The sequence below is a fragment of the Pseudonaja textilis genome, chromosome 7 (genome assembly GCF_049901715.1).
Source record: "Pseudonaja textilis isolate UNSWEBS1 chromosome 7, rPseTex1.2, whole genome shotgun sequence".
NCBI lineage: Eukaryota > Metazoa > Chordata > Lepidosauria > Squamata > Elapidae > Pseudonaja > Pseudonaja textilis.
In genome coordinates, this window is record NC_141996.1 from 58,902,346 (window position 1) to 58,910,653 (window position 8,308).

The following is an 8,308-nucleotide window of genomic DNA, read 5'->3' on the forward strand; positions in this document are numbered from 1 at the left end:
ATAAATTACAGACTTTACATAAAATTCTATTAGGACCGAGTAAAAAAAAAAAATCTAAATTTTACAAACATTTATTAGAAACAGAACTAGAACAAGAAATTGTCAAAGGAAATATGATTGCATGGAGCAGAAACGTGGGACGGAGCATTACCCTAGCAGAATGGGAAAGGATCTGGAACAGGAACATTAAGATCACGAAATCAGCAGCTTATAAAGAAAACTCATATAAAATGTTTTATAGATGGCACCTGCCCCCTTCGAGATTGGCGAAGATGCACCCCAACACGAGCCCCAATTGTTGGAAATGTCAAAACATAGAAGGTACCTTCTTCCATATGTGGTGGTCATGCAAGGAAACCCAGAAGTACTGGCAAAAAATTAGGCGATGGCTAGAGGAAATAACCAAGGAACAAATTGAGTACAAACCAGAGTCCTTCCTTCTAGGAATTTTTGATAAACAATTATCCAAAAAATCGAAGTATATTACAATTCATATCTTAACCGCGGCCAGACTGGCATTCGCCCAGTGCTGGAAACTACCTTCCATCCCCACTGAACATATGGTTATTCAGAAAATTTTACAATGCACCGAAATGGACAGACTAACCCAAGCATTAAAAAATAAAGAATCCTCAACCTATTATAACAATTGGAATCCTTGGTATAATTGGCTAAACCAAAGATAGATCACCTCTAGGAAAATTAAGGCCGAGGGCTTCCGAAGCAGAGATAAAGAAAAGCACCGCCGACGATATTTTTGAAGAAGAAAGGATCTTACAGACAGTCACAAAAAATATGGTTTTATTTTAATTGTTTTCCCTACTCTACCCTCCCCTTCCCTTACTTTTCCCTCTTTCCTCTCTCAAGCCTTCCTCTCTTTCCCTCTTGGCTTATGCTAAGGCCTGTTTGTCTTTTTGTTGTACATAATTTGTAGTTGTGTTGTTGTTTTTTAAAGGTAAAATTAATAAAGTTTTTCTAAAAAAAAAAGTGGACAGATCATCCTGAAACAGCTTGTGAATGATAAGACATTCAGGTGTTATCTTTACAAACCTCTCTAAGAATTAGAGAGGTTTGTAAAGATAACACCTGAATGTCTATACACATTGGAGGTGGAAGCCTGTTTGGGGTAGTGGTTACAGGCAGCAGGCTAAAAACAACCAGACTGAGTACTAGTTCCACCATAGGCCAAAAACCAGCTGGATAACTTGGGGCCAGTCAGTTTTTCTCTTAGCTTGCAGAAGACCGCACTGAGAGACCACTTCCAAAAATTTTGCCAAGAAAATTACAATGACTTGAACAGGCAGTTGTCAGGAGTCAAAACTGACTCAAACGTAAGATGGAATAAAGAAATATCCAATTAAATCAAATACTTATGGTCATAGATAAGGAAGGTGGGGTACAGTCATTAAAAAGCATCAAGAACACATTAAATTAAAATTTATATAAATTGATGCAGAAGATATAAAAGAAATGCTAGAAGAGAATCTAAAGAACTAGAATTTAAAGCTAGAATTCAAAATCTATATATATATATATATATTAATGGTAACAGATATAAAGTAAATATAAATTAGAAACAAAAGCAAGAATCCAAAAGAAGTAGGAGGGTTAGATAAGTGTAATGGAACATAAAAAGTTAGTATATGGAAGACTATACCAACTTACAAAGCACTTTAATATGGTGAACTGTCATTACCTCTAGTTTCTAGCATAGGTCATAATCCAACAAATTTTGAGCGCTGCTGCACAGAACCTGGCAATATTGTATATTATAACATGGTTGTTATTTGAAAGCAAATGGGATTATGTAAAATTATACTGTGTGCCCTGGTATTTAAGCAGTAGTGGTAAGAAGAGGCTCTCATGAATGTCTCTGTCAAATAGGCACCGGAGAAGCACGTGCTTTGTTATTCCAGAGTCATGGGTCAACATAAACAAGTGGTAGGTATCTTATTGAAAGAAACCCTGTATCTCTCTTGAATTGTTTACTATCCAGAGAAATGAAAGTTATTTTGATGGCCCATTTACAGAGAGAAATACAAACTTTAGAGATTGTCTTGTCCTTTATGTTGGCTGAGAAGAACAGAAAATGCTTCTGAAAACAGGTTGAAAGGCTGGAGGTGAAACTTGCTTAAAAGTAGGTGCTTTGAAAATCAGTCAAGGCTTAGGAGGGACTGTGAAATTTATCCCTTTTTAAAAACACCTATAAAGAAGATTCCTTTTCTTTTTCTTTACTTCTGCCTACTCTTCCTCACTCCATCCTATATTTTCTTCTTTTGCTGGCTTTGCTGGGAGGGGAGCATGCTTGTATGTTTGCAGATTATTCAGAAAGAAGAGGCCTATCTTTTGAAATCAGTTAAATTTCTGTTCTCACAAATAGCAAGAAAAGTATGAGCCAGCAGGCATGGGGTGCTCCAACAATGGTCTGTTCTTCTATTTAGACAGTGTGTTTGTTCTTGGTGTTCAGAAAGGCCCTAAAGACTCTTCTCAAACGTTATATGGAAACTGGATGGCCATTGTTGGATCTGACCTAACGTTGATTTTTAGGCTAGCTGGGCTTGCCTAAGAGGAGGGTTAGGTTAGTTGAGAAGGGATAGAAGCCTTATATTTAATATTTTTATGTTATTTTATTTATTTTATTTGGTTTGTCAATTGCTTACAAGATAATAGGTATAAGTAAAAACATAGTTATGAATACATAGATACATATAAGAAAAATAAAAGAAGCAATAGGACAGGGATGGTAGGGCATGTTGGTGCACTTATGCACGCCCCCTACAGACCTCTCTCGGCCTTTTGGCTAAGATCAAATGTAGTATCTGTTCTTATCAGTTTAATATTTTTATATTCTACACTACCCAGAATTGTTATGAGATGACAGAATAGAAATTGTGTAAAACATCTCCATCCCTACATTTTAATAAATAGGCTCTTGTAGACCTAGTTCTTTTGTTTTGGGGACTGTAGCTGGTGGCATGTATATATGTATATGCATAAAAACATACAAGCATGTTGCTAATTCATGTAAAAGGAGAATTCCCAAGTTTGATTTTACCTGGATCTGCCAACTTTAGATTGATACAGTGGGAAGTCATTAGACAGATATTTTTTTCTTTTCAAGGGAAAGAACATCTTTAATTTAGATTTATCTTCCTTTTATGTTTATATGTTCTTTCAGTATGAATTATTGCAGAGAACATACATTGAGTTCTGTCATATTTTTATATTCAGATTGCCACAAGGAGAAGGCCCGTGTTTAATGAGTTTTGTGAAAATATCTGCTCTCTCTCTCTCTCTCTCTCACACACACACACACACACACTGAGAGTATGTGCAAAATAAAGCTCGAGTTGTGCTGTGGAAATATTCACATGAAGAAATGCTTGAGGAACAAGGAGTACATGAACTCTTTGAAATCAGGAACAGGATTTTCACATAAGGCTTATGATACATGTGGGGTTTTTTAATGTTTCAATTTGAGCTTAATTTTCATAGCAGAGAAAATAGAGAATAGGCATTCATAATGTCACTGACTGTTCTGCATATGATAAGTTCATTGCATTATGACTTCAAGGGAAGGAACAGCTAGATGAAACCTTCTGCAATAAGACTGATCTACATCTACTGATATTAATCTTCAGTTAACCACTGCTCTTTCAAGCAAGGTTGGTCACAACAGCAGCAAATAAATTAATATGCATGCTTGTATATGGTGAACTTCCCAATATATATCTGGACCAAAGGTGGGGCTTATGTTTGGAAAAGTTGAATATAAAAGAAAAGCTAATATAGAGCTTAATTTGATTAGGGAGGGTTCTGACGTATTTCAAAACTTTTGATTATCTTTTCCCTCTTTCCTCCCTTCAATTTCATTGCTTTTTAAATAAATGACTTAAATGCTGAATGTTCGATTTGAGTCAGAGAAAATAGTAGCATTGCTCCACTTAATACCTGCAATTCTTAAAAACTTCTTTATTCCCCCACCCAAATGCATATAGACTAGTATAGCTCTGATTTTTCTGATGACAAGAGTTATGGATTGCAGGCATATTTGAATATAGTTGTATTGAGGAGAAGAGAAAATGTTTTCTACCTTGCCTGCTGGTGGCGATGATGCCTTTGAGTCAGTGCTGGTGATTTCCTGCACAGTTTTATGCAGTTTTCTTGGCAACATTTTTAGATATGATTTGCCTTTGCCTCCTTCCTATGGCTAAGAGAGAGTGACTCAACCCAAATCACCTACCATAGCTGGCTTTGGGCCTAAGGCAGAATTAGAACTCATAGTCTCTTGGTTTCTAGGCCAGATTCTTAACCACTACCAAACTGGCTTTCTTTTGTCTGCTTTGTGTAAGGATCTCTCTCTCTTTTTTGCTCATTAACCTTTCCCACACAACTGTTTCATTGTAATTTTTACACACTGATATAACTTTTACTTATATCAAACTTTTGTTACTGACTGAAATGATAAAAAGTGCCTTGTTTTAATCATATAAGACTTTAGCTATTCAAACACATAATTTCCTATTGTTTTCACATGTAATTTTTAGGACATGAAAGGAAGCAAATATAATGCTTGATGTTACTTTGACAAGACTGAAAACTCATAAACATTCAGTACCTGTATATGAGAAAAAAACATGTAAATCAGAGGAAAACAAGCAACACAGTAACAGTATGATTTTAGACAACTTTAACAGTCAACAAAAAATGTTACTATTTGGAAAAACAGAGAATAATGTTCTGTAGAGTCCATTGTTAAATGTTCTGTTCCTGTAAAACAACAATCATACACTACAAAGTATATTTTCTTAAATACTATTATACAAGATAACATGTTTCACTTCTATAGCAAAAGAATATGAGCCAATGTCTATGTTGCTTTTATAAAAAATTGTGCTTTTATATAAAATATTTCTGATTACCGTTTTGTGGTGTTTTTGTGCAGCTGTATGTGTGTGTGTGTGTGTGTCTATTGCTTCTTACTACCTTTTCTTTAACAATTCATTTTATTTCCTTATTTATTTATTTGTCAATTGCTTACAAGATAATAGGTATAAGTAAAAACATAGTTATGAATACATGGATACATATAAGAAAAATAAAAAATAAAAAAATATAAAAGAAACAATAGGACAGGGACGGTAGCCACGTTGGTGTGCTTATGCATGCTCCCTTACAGACTTCTTAGGAACGGGGTGAGGTCAATAGTAGACAGTCTAAGGTTAAAGTTTTTGGGGTTTTATCTCAAAATGGAAGCACCAACTTTTACAACTGTTCTTATCAGAGTGATATTCCCCAGCCCAGCTCCATTGCATTTCTCTTGCTTTTGTGCAAAACAGCATTCCGCCTTCATCATGGTATATTTGCTGTTGCTGCCTCCATGGTCTGACTGCTGCACTCGCAGTGCCTTGCACAGCACAATGAAATTTAGCGTACTTCACAATGGAAGAGATGGGGTCCTGTTCTTCTGGAGCCCATTATGACACAGAGCCACAATATGACCCTGCGTCTGCAGTGGCTCACTTTCACCTCCTGTATGTCAGTTACTTTTCCTGCAGAGCTGCTGGTGTTGTGATGCTCCACCTCCACACTGTCCAGCTGGTCTTCAGCTCTCCGCTGACCAGCTGATCATCAGTGCACTGCTCCTGGGCTCGTCAGCCTCTGGATGTCAAATTCCTACCACCCAGTACCAGTTCAGGGGTTCCTCCCACCCATGGGGCGGGGGGGGGAAGAGAGAGAAGAAGGGAAAGAGAGAGAAACAGAGAGAGACAGAGAGAAGAAAAGAGAGAGGGAGGAAGAGAAAGGGAGAGAGAGGGTGGGAGGGAGGGAAAGAGAGAAAGGGAGGGAAAGAGCTGGGGGAGGGAAAGAGAAAGAGAAGCAGAGAAAGAGAAAGGGACGGAGGGAGGGAAAGAGAGAAACAGAGACAGAGGGAGACAAGAGAAAGGGAGAGAAAGAGAGAGAGAGAAAGAGAGGGGGGAAAGAGAGAGAGGCAAGGAAAGAAAGAAAATATATGTAAGTCTTTCTTTTTTATTGTTACTAAATGTAATATTTCAAAAGCAGAAAAAAATGAAGGGGCATAAAAGTGCATTTATTACACGTTTATAAGAACAATTATCTGAACTCTGCCTTGTTTATCATTATTTTAGGTACCAGTAGTAAAACCTCAGTATTCAGGTTAAATTGCTGTGTTGGCACTTTGCGATAAATGTGGGTTTTGGGTGGTAGTTTGGGCACTCAGCCTCTAAAAGTTTCACCATCACTAGTCTAGACACTCTCAGGGTATAACTATTGTGTTAGAAGGTTATAGTTTTAGTCTTGCAAGATGCTACCTATTAGGTATAGGCAGGGGTGGGATTCAGCTGGTTTGGGCTGGTTCAGGCAAACCTGATGTTAATTTTACATCCAGTTTGGCGAACTGGTAGTTCTGAAGACAGCTGACCCCACCCCACACCACCCCTCTCAGGAGCACCCACATGCCTGATTCTGGCTCCATGGTAAGTGCAGGGAGGCCTCCTAGGCCCAAAATGGGGTGGGGGGGTTTGCATGCCCCCCTGTGCCCTGATTTTGCTCTGAGGAGGCTGCAGGGAGGCTTTCTAGGCCCAAAACGGGGAACGGTGGGGGGGAGAAAGAAAGAAAGAAAGAAAGGAAGGAAGGAAGGAAGGAAGGAAGGAAGGAAGGAAGGAAGGAAGGAAGGAAGGAAGGAAGGAAGGAAGGGGATGGGATAGGAGAAAGAAAGGCAGGGAAGGGAGAGAGAGGGAGAGAGAGAGAGAGAAAGAGAGAAAGAAAGAAAGAAAGAAAGAAAGAAAGAAAGAAAGAAAGAAAGAAAGAAGGAAGGAAGGAAGGAAGGAAGGAAGGAAGGAGGAGGGAGGGAGGGAGGGAGGGAGGGAGGGAGGGAGGGAAGGGAGAAAGAAAGAAAGAGGGAGGGGAGAAAGAAAAAGGAAGGAAGGAAAGGGAGAAAGAAAGGGAAAGAAGGGAGAAAGAAAAGGGGAGAAAGAAAGAGAAAGAGGGAGGAGGGAAGGGAGAAAGAAAGGGAAGTAAGGGAGAAAGAGGGAAGGGAAGGAAAAATGAATGAGATATGAATGGATGGATGAATAGAGGGAGGGAGGGAGGGAGGGAGGGAGGGATGGAGAGAAAAAGGAGAGGAAGGAAGGACCACAAACCCTGGCACTAGACACAGCTTCAGAAGATGCTTTGAAATAGCACAGCAACCCAGGCCTTGAAGGAATCTTGGAGGTCATCTAGTCCAACCCACTGCTCCAAGAGCATTATTAAAGTGAATATCTGTTGTTTGACTCACATGACCACCTAGCCATGCCCACCCAGTCACATGACCATCAAGCCATGCCCACAAAGCCACACCCACAGACCAGTTGTTAAAAAATTTGAATCCCACCCCTGGGTATAAGCAAATAAAGAATTGGACTCTGTGATTTCACTGTGTTGTCTTTGCCAATATTGCTGAGATGTAGAGTGTAGCATATCTTTTTTTACTGTTTGTACTGCTAACTTTTATATAGTTATGCTTTATATTTAATTCTAAATTTAAAATTTAAAAATGAAGAATTGAGAATAATAAAAATCACAAGTATTTATAGAAAAATAAGCAGATTTTTCAATTAGCACCAGCTTGATTTGTTTCACAAAGAAATAAATATTTCTTGAAACTTTTTTCAATTGGTAGCCAATATACATAAAATGTCCTCAGTTACCACTCCCTTCATCTCTAAAATAATGACACCCACAACTGTAATGTTAATAAAAGCTTAAAGACAGCTTATAAAGCTTGAACTCTAATTCTAAACATGCTACTTTCAAATAAACCTGCAATTCCACTGTAATGACCTTGAAATTCTGGCTCTAGATTAGATTTGTGCATATTTAGTATGCATATTCACTGAAGCATTTTATCATGACTAAACATGTCCCAGATGCCCAAAATTAATCCAACTGAATAACTCTTCTGAGATTTATGGATAACAGTTTTCTTTAATTTTATATAGTAAATACATTTTCATAAATGTACTAGAAGTATTCAATATAAAGTAATATTTGCTTTATTAAAAACAATAAGCCTATGCCCATTTAATTGCAAATAAGTTATACTTATTTCAGGAAAAGTTCCTTCTAAGCAAATATGTGAAAATATCTTCAGTAGAATGAATTGGTAGACAAGATCAGAAAATTCTTTGTGGAATTGATGTCAAACACTGAAAATAGAAGGGTAGGCTTAAACCAGTGGTGCCTCTGCCAGCAAAAACAGAGCTCAGGAGGGCTGAATGAGGCCTTCCTGAGCTCCATTTTTACTGGC

At 37.9% G+C, this 8,308-nt stretch overlaps 1 pseudogene; it reads left to right on the forward strand.

The window, feature by feature from the left end:
* The first annotated feature begins 2,779 nt into the window (after positions 1–2,779).
* Positions 2,780–2,913, forward strand: LOC113444808 (U2 spliceosomal RNA; annotated as a pseudogene).
* Positions 2,914–8,308: the final 5,395 nt, after the last annotated feature.